Genomic DNA, 13,671 nt, shown 5'->3' with positions numbered 1-13,671 from the left:
AATGGATATTTTTGTTTTGTTTTTGATAGGATGTTTTTGAAAACAGTCAGAAATATTATTTTCAGTCGTCCTCTTAGGAGTCAGGAAACTGAATCCAAATGAGACTCGGGGGCTGATCAGTTTTTATGTTTTGCATGATAATTACCTCCGGGATGAGTTTCTCTTTCGAAAGAGATTGGTTTCTCTTTCAACTCTATCTAGGGTAGGAAACAGCGCTGGCTGGGGAGGTGCTCCTCAATTTTATATGTATTTATTTGTGTTTATTTATTTATTCATATTTATTTACTTATTTATTTATTTATTTAGACAGGGGGTGGGTGGGGGTGCGGTGTCAGCACATTGCTTTCATCTGAAGAGAGGAGAGCACAGCATGCGGCTAGTCCTGACAGGAAGTACTTTATGAAATGAATTCACTTAAGCATTTTCCCTCGCTTATTTACTTATTTATTTATTTATTTTTAGAGGCCATTGCTTTTGTCAAAGTCAAGAGCTTGATTTTATTTGGAACAGAGGAATGGAGGTGGAGGGCTTTACGGTGGCGGGGTGGCAGCGACTCTGGCTGTGGTGGGGTGGGGTGGGGTGGAGAGCAAGCGATTGGGAGAGTGCCCAGTCTCTGGGCTTATTCTTTTTTTTCAACAGCCAATGAGGTTTTGGCACAAACCTTGTTAGCAGATGGACACACAAAGTCGGGCTTTTGTCTCACGACACGAGTCAATGTCACTTCCAAAAACTTGGTCCGGCATGGGGACTGGGGGACTGATTGGAAATGTCAGACCTCCCGGGGCCAGGGGGCCAACAGATGAGGGATGAAGCTCGGCGGCCTCCCCTGCTCCACCCTTGTGCCACTCCGCAACATGCTACGCTACGCCCGCAAGGAATCGATGGCGCTGTCCTCTCGTGTTCCCACCGTCTCGTAATGGGCTCTAATGGGGCCACTCCCGTGGGGGCCATCCACTGAGATCAGTTGGCCTGCGTGATGGGGGGGGGGGGGGGGGGGGGGGGTCGGAGTGAGTGAGTGAGAGTGAGAGTGAGCAGTGGGTACTGGTGCTGGTGGTGGTGGTGGTGGTGGTGATGGTGGAGGTAGTGTGTGTGTGTGTGTGTGTGTGTGTGTGTGTGTGTGGATGTACCCATCATCTGCTGCCTGGTGTCTGTTTCTCCGTTGTCTTCTGTCCTCCCCTGTCATTTAGCGCCAATTTGATGGACAGGCTACAGATTTCCCTATTAATTGGTCACACCTTGTGAAGAGCTGCCATCTGTACAGTAAACAAGTCCCTGTATAGCAGTGCATACAGTCTAATTACTGAGATGCAGATCCCTAATGAAGATGCATTTTGGTGGAGAAGCATATTGGTGGCTATTGAGAGGTACAGTGTGTCTTTGAAAAGAATGCTCCTGAAGTTACCAAGGCACCAGCGCATGAGACTATAGCAGCTGCTCAGCACTCGAAGTATTTGGCTGTAACAATGACTCATGAATGCATTTTTCCACAAGGCCATTTCAAATTACGCCCATTCTGCTTAGCCATGGCAACATGACCTGTCACATAATGATGCTGAATATTGAGATGCCCCAGAGTTAAACAAAAGGGGAAAAAAGAATATGCTCTCCTTAGTTTGATTACTGAATTTCTCTCTCTCTCTCTCTCGCTCTGTCTGTCTGTCTGTCTGTCTCTCTCTCTCTCTCTCTCTCTCTCTCTCTCTCTCTCTGTCTGTCTGTCTGTCTGTCTGTCTGTCTGTCTGTCTGTCTCTCTCTCTCTCTCTCTCTCTCTCTCTCTCTCAAAATGCTTCCTCTTTCCTTTCTTCCTACGCTGGTACCATGCCATGATGGATGGGACACTGATCACACAGCGTGCTTGAATTGATCTGTAGTACAGAAGACATCATTGTAGACATCCCAGACTGCCTGGCAAAATTTCACTCTTTGACATTGTCTCCGTGGCACAGTCACACAGTACCCAGCTCTGCAATATGAGTGGGTTGAGCTGGAGGGTTAATGGCCAAGCCGTTTCACTTTCACATACTGTCTTCAGTGGATGGTGTTGCCTTACGTTCAGCTGACAACACAACATGATGGATACAGTAAACAGCATCTGTGATTCTCTGGATTCGGCCAGGGTCGGTTTACATTCCCTTCCTCAACATCTGTTTTATTTCTTTACAGTTGGATCATGGTGATTATTGCCGTTTTTCAGCATTTTTGGCACTTTAGTTGTCATGGAAAAACCCCTAATTTTTTTGTTTAAAAATATTATGAAAATAGATTATGAAAAAAAAAAACATCATGGAAAAAAGTAGATTCACTTTAATAATTATGTATTTCTGGTGTCTGTGTCCTTTGGTGTCTTTTACGGTTTTGAAGTGTGTCCTCTTACACACAATGGGGCAATTATTGATGTGATGATGATGAACTGTATCTCACGTACAAGAACCTTCTGCATTCAAAGCAGATGTTCAATGCAGGTGCATCGTGGGATATCGTGGAGGTCCCCTCAGGGCATACTGTAGAAGTAGCTGACTCAAAAGATTTTATTTCAAACTTTGTAAAACTGACAAGCCAATATTTGCTTCAGATCTTCTAAAACTTTTCATCAAAGTATCCATCTGTCTGACTTATTTGGTATAATTTATGTCAATGTCAGCACAGAGTTTTCAATAATGTTGTATTTGAATCTTGTTTTCTTCTACATGTTATTGACTCAGCAGAGTAGTATTCAGACAGTATTGTATTCTGTTTTTAATAATAATATTCTCAATAATGCCATAATATTCCTTCATCGATATTGAACATTTAAGTTGTAACAACTGATAAACTTGTAGCCTACATTTTTCCATTCACATTACACTTACTTTTCTTGCGACATTCTACCTCTTCATACTTCATGAACATCAAAATTTAAGTGACCACATCCTTACAGATACTCCTCTTCAATCATCCAGCACATGAAGGCATGTACAGTCCAACTCTAAAACTTTGGCCGGCTTTTTTTGCCACTGACTTCTCCTCACTGAAGTGTGAACTTATTATAGTATCCCCTTTCCTGTGTTATCCACCTAAAGCACAGGGATTTAAGATAGTTCTCCTAACTGCACGTGCCAAATCCCATAGTGTGCTGAAGGCTTTACAGGGCAGCAGGCTGCAATGGGTGGTGTTGGTGGTAGTGGTGGTGGTGGTTGTGATGGTGGTGATGTTGGTGGTGCTGGTGGTGGTTGTGATGGTGGTGGTGGTGGTGGTGGTGGTGGTGGTGGTGGTGGAGGTTCGGGCCCTCGGGAGACTACTGGCCCCCGACCCTGAGGCTCCGCTCAAGCAGACTGCTGTCTGCCCCCGGGCCATTCATCTCCAGAGGGGGACGAAATAAGGAGCGAGGCTAGAGCATGTTAAAAATCCACACATACGTATAAATGCTAATGGTCTGTTCGACCATCTTTGGTGGAAGGAAAGAGGAAAGAGCAAAGAGGGAAGGGAAAGTGAAGGAAAGAAAAATGTGACAGTAACTAGAGCCGGAGCCTCTGGATGAGGAAGCTTCTTGACAGCTATTACTGAGGACTAGACAGCTTGAGTGGCACAGGCTTCTCTTTGAGGCAGTCAGAATGTTCCCTTCATCATAATGTCACCTCTGTCACTGAGATCGCGAGAGGAGAGGAGAGGAGAGGAGAGGAGAGGAGAGGAGAGGAGAGGAGAGGAGAGGAGAGGAGAGGAGAGGAGAGGAGAGCATAATGGAGAGGAGAGGAGAGGAGAGGAGAGTAACTCCGAGGAGAGAAACTTGGAAGAGAAGAGAAGAGAAGAGAAGAGAAGAGAAGAGAAGAGAAGAGAAGAGAAGAGAAGAGAAGAGAAGAGAAGAGAAGAGAAAAGAAGAGAAGAGAAAATAACAGAACAGAACAGAACAGACGAGAAGAGAACAGACGAGAAGAGAACAGACGAAAAGAGCAGAGGAGGACAAGAGAGCTAGGGGAATGGAGTGTGCCCACCCATCTGTGTGTGCGTGTCTGACAGAGACACAAGAAGTGAGGAGGCATTCGCACATCAAAAAAGCCTCTCATCCCATTTCTCCCCTACTGTACAATACCTAAACCCAGAACGACTTCTCTTTATGACCACTGACAGACTGCAGCCTCTAGTGAGGGATTTGGTGGTCATTGTGGTGGTGTTGGAAGTGGTGGTGGGTGGTGTTGGAAGTGGTGGGTGGTGGTCATGGTGGGATATCACCCTGTCTGTCATCCGTCAAGACTGATGGCAGTGGATGGCGGGCGGGCGGCCCGACCTAGCTTGCTTGGAGAAGGGCACTAGGGTTTCGTGGGAGGGGGGGGCTTTTAGGCATGGAGGAGAAATCAAAGCTATTGATCTTCCACCACGGCAACAGAAGGTTTCCTACCCCCCCCACCCCCTCCTCTCCTGCTGGGAGTTTTTAGGGAAATCCACCCCGAGGCTCAATCACGGCCCCCTGTCATTAATAGCGAAGAACAGGGGGATTACATCACCGAGAGCCGTGTATCGAACAGGATAATGTGTCCATGTGTGTGTGCCCATTGCTTCTAAAGACATTAGCGGGAAGCAGCGATACGTGTAAAATGAAAAGGTTTCGTGACTAATTATCATATTTGTCCATCCGGGAGAGACTTCCTAAAAGGGAACACTAAGTCTATTACTTTACTACAGTAATGTCTTCCTAAGCTCAATAATATTACCATGAATTGGTCAATATTGCAAATTAAGACGCTATATTGAGCACATTATAGTTTTTTTATGGTCACCTGTAATAACCTTGTTATGCATATTGTAGCCTCTTTGCGCAGATGGAGTCGCCGGGGGGCCTACTCACTATTTTGCGGAAAATACTCAACTACATCATAACAACATTGCTATGACATTACAGAGAGCCTTAACCCCTTAGCGCAGCACTATGGCTCTCTGTAATGTCACAGCAATGTTGTTATTATGTAGTTAAGCATTTTCAGCAAGTGAATAGGGTCGCCGGCGACCCCTGCTGTAACAGATTAAGACAAAGTCATTATACTTTTGGTGACAGTAAGATTATAACACAGGCTCTGCACCAGGCCCGTCACTAGGTTTGAGAATTTTTTTCAGCGCCCCTGCTAAGGTTTTGTCTTCATTATTTTAAGAAATCCTGCACACTGTCCATTCCACCAACAAACTTTAATACATTGTTTCGGTCATCCGACCTTCTTCATGTTGTATTAAAAGTTTGTTGGTGGAATGGACAATGTGCAGGATTTCTTTACACTTGAATGACAACCCCACAGGGATAATATCCTACGCACCTGCCCACCTACAGAGGTGTGCAAAACCATCTTCTTGAACAATTATTTTAAGAGCACCATACCGCTTTTTAAACACTAGTTACAGTGGTTTTTTTTAAAAAAATTCACATTTTAATGAACATTCCATATATGTAAGCTAAACAAAACATTTCAAAATGTTTCAACTGATGAATATTATTATGTTAAGTAATGAGTATTATGCCCCCCCCCCCCTCATAACATATTGCTGTGCACCCTGCTGTGCAGTAGGATATAAGTGGCATTAAACAATAAATAAGCAAACAGGAACTTGTATTCAGATTAACTTGCCTTCTTGGTGGTTCGTATTCAGTGCTTTACTGCATTTGCTTTTGGAATAATGTAAAAATGTAAAAATGTGACATGTAATGTCTCTTTTTTTTGCAAAATCGTTAAAGGGGGGGCTAATACTGATGTAAGGGGGGCTAAAGCCCCCCTAAAATAGGGCTAACGACGGCCCTGCTCTGCACTAAGGGGTGGAAAACACCAACAGTGCTGGAGCAAAAGAAAAGTACCAAAAAGCATGTGAAACAAGACTGAGAGAGCCCACAGACACGAAACAACGATTCCTGATGCTTGTTGGGTGAGACATGCTTTGTTTTGCATGGCGAGAGCCGCTAATATGAAAATGAATATGACCTGTGAGAGTTGTCTGGGCTGACAGGGGAGAAGAGAGAAGAGGCGAGGAGAGGAGAGGAGAGGAGTAAAGAGGTGAGGCGAGGAGAGGAAAAGAGGAGGAGATCCCCAGGGAGATTGGGGCTCAGACAAGAGCGCCCCCCACCCCCATCCCCATCCTGTCTCACCCTGAGAGAGAGAGAGAGAGAGAGAGAGAGAGAGAGAGAGAGAGAGAGAGAGAGAGAGAGAGAGAGAGAGAGAGAGAGAGAGAGAGAGAGAGAGAGAGAGAGAGAGAGAGAGTCACATTCCGGGAACAGGTCAAACCATTCAGGCACCCCGCGTGTCATTTGACATTGTCTGGTGCTAGGTCTGAGTCTGTGAGTCTGTGTGACTCAGTCTCAGCCAGTCTGGATAATGTGGTTGCACTGGCATTTTATGGGTGTGGTTTTCATAGGAGCGCTGGATATACTGTATACAATAGTGAAATCGAACATTTGGGGTTTCAGTGGGTAATAATCTCCACAGTGTGCGCCACAAAGAACTTCCAAGTTAGTAGCCTTTACTACTTTGTAGCTCCGCTATAGCACTGGGTTCATTTCAAGTCAGAATGAATACATATCCCACATATTTCATTTATGAGGTGTTTTATTCGTAATGTAATAAAAAGCCAGCTTGTAAAAAAAAGAACCCTGTAAAAGTACTGAGAACCCATTTCCTGGTTGGCCAATTACTGAGCTAAACTGAACGCTCATGAAGCTATCAGCTAGCCATGTTAAATGTGCTGTATAAATTACTGTATAAGAAAAAAAGTAGAGCTGTAGAAGACGAAAAGAAAAGGAAAAAAGAAAAGAAATGAATGGAAAGGAAAAAGAGGAAGAACAAATTGAACTGATAATGGAGGGAATCAAGTCATTAAGAAAAATGGGATTTTGAGAGACGCCCTCATAAGGAGCGTCAGCAGCATGGAACCAGACTCCATTGAGGAAGTCCATGAACACTGACCTCTGCAGAATGCTAATATGGAGCTAATGCATATGTAAGGCCTTCAATATGACAGATATTTACTTTATGTATTATTAGCCTGCCTCTACCTAAGAGGCTTTGGTTTTGTAATCAACTTGACAGCAGCACTGTGCACATGTTACAAGACCATTCTTTAAGGAAAATTGATTGAAAGATGCTACTCTGGTGTACCAGGCTCTGGCTTTGGCTAAGGATTGTGCACACTGTACACTAGCTACACATGTTTTCTGTCAATGGAATGGATATGCCTAGGCTACTTTGAAGGACAACACCCAGAGAGAAAGGTAAGTTGCCTAATTATTCTAATGAAGGGCCTTTCACTGACAGGGGGCCCTTTGATATCAATTAATATTGCATTTTAACAGTATTGCTAATTTTGCAGTCTTCCATGTGGCCACTTTAAAAAAAAATATATATATAGCCTATTAAAAAACACTGTGCTTGACTTCAACCAATTATGAATGATTGAAAACCCCCAAAATTAGAAGCAGCTCTTAGCCTAGCTGTACTAACTGACATAGAGTTATAGGGTATAGCACTGACTGAGCAGTTCAGCAAAAAAAGATTTTGGGCGCCGTGACCAGAAATAGCCCATTTTTTCCACTTTGGTGAAATGTTCATTTAGTCCCTCTGGCTGTCCATCATGTATTAATGGTATGACATCATGCACGGATGTGGTCATCCATACCAACCAAGTCAGCCACAGCTGTCAAGCTAAAGCGCATGGAGAGGCTTTGATAGATCTCACTCACTACCTTTCTGATTCCATTATAGAGTCATCTGAGCTTTTCTCAAGACTATGGGATGTGTTCAATCTCAAAGTGCTCTTCCTCAGCTTAAGGACAGCGTGTCTGTCTGTCTCTGTCTGTCTGTCTCCATTCCGTTATTGGATTTATTTCCTTGGTGACTTCCTCTGATAACATCCATTATCTCACTCTGCCTCTCTGGCCCCTCTCAGAGCTGATCTCAGACCAGTTGGCCAAATGGGAGGTTAGAAAGGTCATCACTTAGATGGGGATCTCAACATCTGTTCCTCTGACTGTGGCCTATAGCTATAGGCAAGCTAAACAAGTCAACCAGCTTTTCATTATGGGATTTTTTCTCACTTGTGAGCGATGCTAATTTCATTAGTGATGCGATACTGTTGTGGATCTATGTGGCAGATTGTGCACGTTATAAAGCGGCACACAACAGCATGTTATAAACATACTTTTAATTTGTCAATTTAGCCTACATAGTTATTATTGGGATATTAGAAATATAATTCATTCAAAATGCCATATGTTTTAATAATCAAAATCATAGACCTAATCTAGCAGACCACAAAAACGAGTAGGCTAATTAATCAATATATTAACCAAAACATTTATTTCAACATTACTATGACCGCAGAAATGTTGAGGTTCATCAATATAATCATGATGATGAGCGAGTAGGCTATACATAGAGTGTGCTTATACATTAGGTCCGCTATGTAGATTTAGGCCTACTGCAAAACACTGTGGCACTACGTTGCTTCACCAGCAGATTTACTCATATTTTGTCTGTGAGACACTGTGGCACTGCTTTGTGCTTCTCCACAAGAACAGCAATGGAATATTGTCTATTATTTGTGTTTTATATGAGATACACAAGAGACAGGAAATTCAACTTGCTACAATAATATTCTTGTGTTGCCTCACTTATGAGCCTCATATATATGTCTCTGTTTCTTGTCGTGGTGTGAATTTAGCGCAACAAAGGACTGGGTGTTTCATAGCACCCACGAATAGGCGCACGCTGCACATAATCGCGGAAACGTGTTGGCGCTATTATTTCTCGGGCACCAGGTGTGGGCCTTAAATTTGTGTCAGACGCGAAAATGAAAGTGTGCGTGCGTGTGTGTGCGTGCGTGCGCACGCAGTGGAGAGAGCATGTGTGGGAGAGTTCCCTATCCGCCTGTAGTGAAAATTTTAATAGGAGAGGTGTGAGGGGGGAAGGGTACCCCCCCCCCTCAAACACACCCCTTTTGCACATGATTCAGTACGATGTGGAGGCCTAATTTGCAACAAAGGAGCGGCCGGCACCGTTATTCGCTCTGTATTTATTTCAATTGGAGAAGGCAGTGAAGGTGAATTGGGGAGGGGCTGAGGGTGCCGTGTGCGCCAATGAATGAACACAATGGACTGGAGGATGCTGGGTGAGTGATGGGTGGAGAGAGAGAGAGAGAGAGAGAGAGAGAGAGAGAGAGAGAGAGAGAGAGAGAGAGAGAGAGAGAGAGAGAGAGAGAGAGAGAGAGAGAGAGAGCGCGCTGGGGTGTTCCTTAAAATGAAAGACTAACACGCAAAGGGGGCGAGCTAAGGACCCACTAAAGACGGATACACAGTTGTGCTGAGCATGCGATAGGAGAGCACGTCCGACGGCCGAGGAACTGCTGCACATAGCCCGCATCGGGATAGAAGCGTGCGTGTTATTCTTGCACAATCTCGTCAGCCTCTCCTCTCTCCTCTCTCCTCCACCGAGCATCGGATGCTCGCTGCATCACACTCTGCCTTGCGCATGACCGGTGTACGCATCTCATCTGCTGGGAGTCAAAACACGGAGGCAACATCCTGCATCTAGCCTCTTCCTGAGGTAACCGTTGCTGCCTAATTGGGGTAAGATGTGTTTTTTATGGTGAGGCTGCATTATTGAGTACGCTATTTGGATAACCTCACGTTATGTCTTGATTTCTAATCACGGTGTTCAAAAGGAAAGTGTTTGACGTCCTCGGAGCGGTTGACGTTGTGGATTGGGGAATGTACGACAGTGACTGCACCGGGCAAACAGGGAGGAATTTGGTTAGGTGTATGACGGGCCGGGGGCCTCTTTCGACGGCATTCGGATGTACACCGCGCCGGCCGGGCCACATTGCGTATGATGGGCATGTTGTAATGCAGCGGGGCTGAGCATGATGTGCAGCGGCGCTGAGTGTGATGTGCTAATCTATTCTCCCGTAACTGGAGACTCACATCTTTAAAGGCAGCTGGTCCAGGTGGGTAGGCATAGCCTAGGCTGCATCTCTGCCTGTGCTCTGCAGCATCCGAACAGGTGCACTCTAACCAGAAACAGACGCCCGCTCTATTATTGCTGAGATTTCACAGTCAAACCCGTGCCCACTGCCGAGATTGAAGCAGAGTGCATGAAGACACATTGAGCTGAGTTTGCATTTTAGTTCTCTCCTTTAGCTCGGCCGACGTTGTGTAAACCACTCGACTCTGAGGGTGTATGTAAAGTTGTTGGTTGTGGAACATGCCTTGCTCACAGACTCTGCCACATGCCACACACACGACTCTGCGTGTGTGTGGCAGCGGGATAACAAGTCGGTGTTTACTAGCATCTCTGAGAAAGATGTCCGTGCCTCACCACAGTGGAATGAGCTGCCTCTGTCCATCCTCTGTGTGTATTACAGATTATTTCTACAGATAACACTACAGGGCAACATGCCGCATTTTTAGACCAAAGCACTCGTTTTGTGACTTGTGGAAAGAATGCAACTGGTTCTTCTGAACAAAGTCTGTCTTTGACTGACACTTTCGTCTGTGGTTTCTCCACTCCTCTCTTTCACCCACTTAGTTTCTAGACGGGTCACTCTGTGAAGTGAAGGGAGCAAAGTGGGGCTGAGGGCTCCACTTACACATGTGGATGGCCCTCTTATCCTATTAACCCCCTTTTCATTCCTATGTTAGGCCTACATTCCTATGTTATAGACAGGGTGCACGTCTGGGCCATACTCAACCAGCTCTAATGAACCCCCTCGCCTCCCAATCACCACCAGCATCACCACCACCACATATCTGACTAAGTGACTCATTACTGTATGTGTCCCATTTCATCCCCATATCACTACACCCTTGCTTATAGATATTTGTATCTGCCAGTTCCACACTGATTTACAACCTCAAAAGTATAAATAGCCTTACATTATCATGCTGTAAAATGCTATTATTATTAACCTCTACAAATTATTATTATATTATATTATATTATATTATATTATATTATATTATATTATATTATATTATATTATATTTCTTTTTCTCCTGTTTGCAGTTTGGCAATTTGAGTGTCTGAATGATGGCAACTCTATTGCACCAACATGCCTGGCTCTTTGGTGTTATCACAATTCCATGTTGGTACTGGGTTTAAAGCAGTGTGGGGTCTCTTGACACTTCTCTACAAAATCTCTCTGGAATCTTCAATCTCGCACATTTGTATTTCCCAAACACATCTGGGTGTCTGGGCGCAGTGTGAAACAGAATACATTATTAATGACACACCGGAGTAGAATTTCTCCTTCACACCTGGCTTAGCCTTTTAGTGCTTATGTAAATTGTCTTCTACATGAGAATAATACAAATTAACTCAGAAGATACACAACAGACAATATTGCATTCCTAACTAGAAATGCACTCAGAGAGTTCAGACCTCCGTGAAGGAAGCTGCTCGACAGAACATTTGACCATGTTATAGCCTACCCTAATTTTTTCCAAGTCTTTCTGCCTTCTTTTTGTGGATTTAGAAACTGGAATGACAAAATTAGCCCTATCCCGCAACGGGGAAGAATACTTAAAAAACGTATTGGATCCGGATCGTGTTGCAGATCGCCACCAAAATCTATCACTTGTTCCTTTTGTCATTTCCAACAACTCCACAAAATTTAATCAAAATCTGTTCTTTTGAGTTAACCTGCTGACAGACAAACAGACAGACAGACAAACCAACGAGACCGAAAACATAACCTCCTTGGCCGAGGTAATTATGATACCCGTCAGGGGAAGAACACTGGAGGTGTTATGACATGTTGAAAAGTAACACCTTTGTGTATTAACCCGTTAAGACACGACTTTATAAATTTGCTGTTACCAGAATGACAATGACCAAGTCGTAGTGCATTGCCAGAGGCCCTGTGTTATGCCATAGTATTGTAGTACTATGGCAGTTAACTTTTCAATGAATTTTACAGCGTGCCACTGTCGGTACGGCGTGTATTAAGGGGCTATGCAATTGTAAAAGATGGAAAAGCAATGCTCTGCGACTGACGTTGTGTGGAGCTGTATGGAAAAGGGGTAGTGGAAAGAGTACTTTTGTGTCCCTTCATCTAATTTTCTGTGCTTTTATGTAATGTTGAAAAATTGTAGTAGCAATTGTAAAACATTTTGTGTCCATTTGCGTGTGTGTCCATGTTGTGTTCATTTGTGCCATCTCATCTGGTGTCAACGCTACTGAAGGGATCTGCTTGAGAAGTAGAAAAGCCATTATAGACTATGTATTTTTCCTGTCTGTGATGATCACACAGATAATTTAACTAATTCATTCATTCAGCTGACTGATCAATTGTGCTAATCAGATTCAGCAGGTTCAGGGGGGTCTGTTTAGACTAGTCTGTGGGGGGACTTTCACTTTCTTTGCTCAGGATGTCGACCTGTGTTTTTCACTCACCTCATTTGTATCTGGCCACTAGTGATAGCTGTCAAAGAGCATAGGTCTACAGAAGTGTCTGTCACTCACTCACTCACTCACTCCTCCCAGTCCACCTTTACAGCCCACAACAATATCCCGGATCATTAGCCTGTTTCGTTTTGAGCTGACGCAGTGTATACAGTAGGCCTATATGCCTTGCGGTTTCCAGCAGAAAACAATGGTGTAAATGTATGCGTCTGCATGTTTGTGCAGTGGAGGCCAACCAGCAGAGTGTGGTATGGAACATTAGTAAACCTCTGTCCCGTCCCGTAGCCTCATACAGTATCAGTAGGGCTGAACTATCGGACTGGCCCTTTAGCTCAGCGCTATCCTGCTGTGTGTCCCATGCCCGAACTGATGCGTTGACTAGGGGGTGGTGGGTTCGAGCCCCGAGTGGCCGACTGCACAGGAACATCTCCGTTACATATGCATGCGGGCAACTTTAAGCTGCTTCGAATGTATTGAATCGAAGGTGTCTTGAGATGCCATGAACAAAGCCCTTTGTGAGAAGTCTGCACGTCTGCCACTCTAGGGCAGCACAGGATGTGATGCGATGATCTGGACAGGGAAGACAGAAGCACGTCCTGTTTAGCCACGATTGGCATCCCAATTCCAACGCTTAATTAAGTCATCAGCCACTTGAAGCCCAAGGCCCAAATCTGCTGCCGCTACAGCTGCACTGACTGGGCTTTAATCATCCACCGACACCACCGCTATGACAGGAAATGAAGGAAACGAAGAGAGAGCGGAATTATTTATAAACTAATCAATGGTAAATATAGCTGGAGACTCCATCGAAATCAGGCGGCCTGGTTTATTCTCATAAAAGATTCAGGAGAGTTGACTTGTTTAGCAAGGCCCGATGCTGCTACAGTTTGGTAGCGGACTCTGAATTCCCAGAGAAGAAACAGGTGAAAAGAAGGGCAAGGAGGAGAGAAGACTGCCATAGTATCTGTCTTTCTTTGGGCCCTCATCTGCTATTCTGTTTTTATGGTGTGCGGATTTGTCTTGCTCAGCAATTGGTTTCGCACGATGGGTCTTTTTTCTCTCCTTCTGTTTTTCTTGTTATGTTTCTGTGTTGCCTTATACTGTATTTCTTTCTAACATGGAAAGCCATTTGATTGCTGTGTAGTCCCCTCTGGCAGTTTATTGAAAGTTGGGTCTTTTTCTTGCTGTCAGCAGTGATTCATCATGGTGAATGTAGGCAGCCTTACTGGGCATAAAAGTATACGCACAAAACTCTCTCTCTCTCTCTCTC

General features: G+C 44.4%; 1 protein-coding gene across 1 annotated transcript in view; it reads left to right on the top strand.

Moving 5' to 3' along the window:
* Positions 1-9,485: 9,485 nt before the first annotated feature.
* cntn2 (contactin 2) overlaps positions 9,486-13,671 on the top strand; it is a 47,046-nt gene continuing 42,860 nt past the window's right edge. The window contains exon 1 of the mRNA XM_063215380.1: positions 9,486-9,568. The gene's annotated coding sequence lies outside the window, so the exon portion shown is untranslated. The remainder of the gene's footprint in view (positions 9,569-13,671) is intronic.

The sequence above is a fragment of the Engraulis encrasicolus genome, chromosome 14 (genome assembly GCF_034702125.1).
Source record: "Engraulis encrasicolus isolate BLACKSEA-1 chromosome 14, IST_EnEncr_1.0, whole genome shotgun sequence".
In the NCBI taxonomy this organism is placed as follows: domain Eukaryota; kingdom Metazoa; phylum Chordata; class Actinopteri; order Clupeiformes; family Engraulidae; genus Engraulis; species Engraulis encrasicolus.
This window is presented reverse-complemented; position numbering and strand designations above follow the sequence as displayed.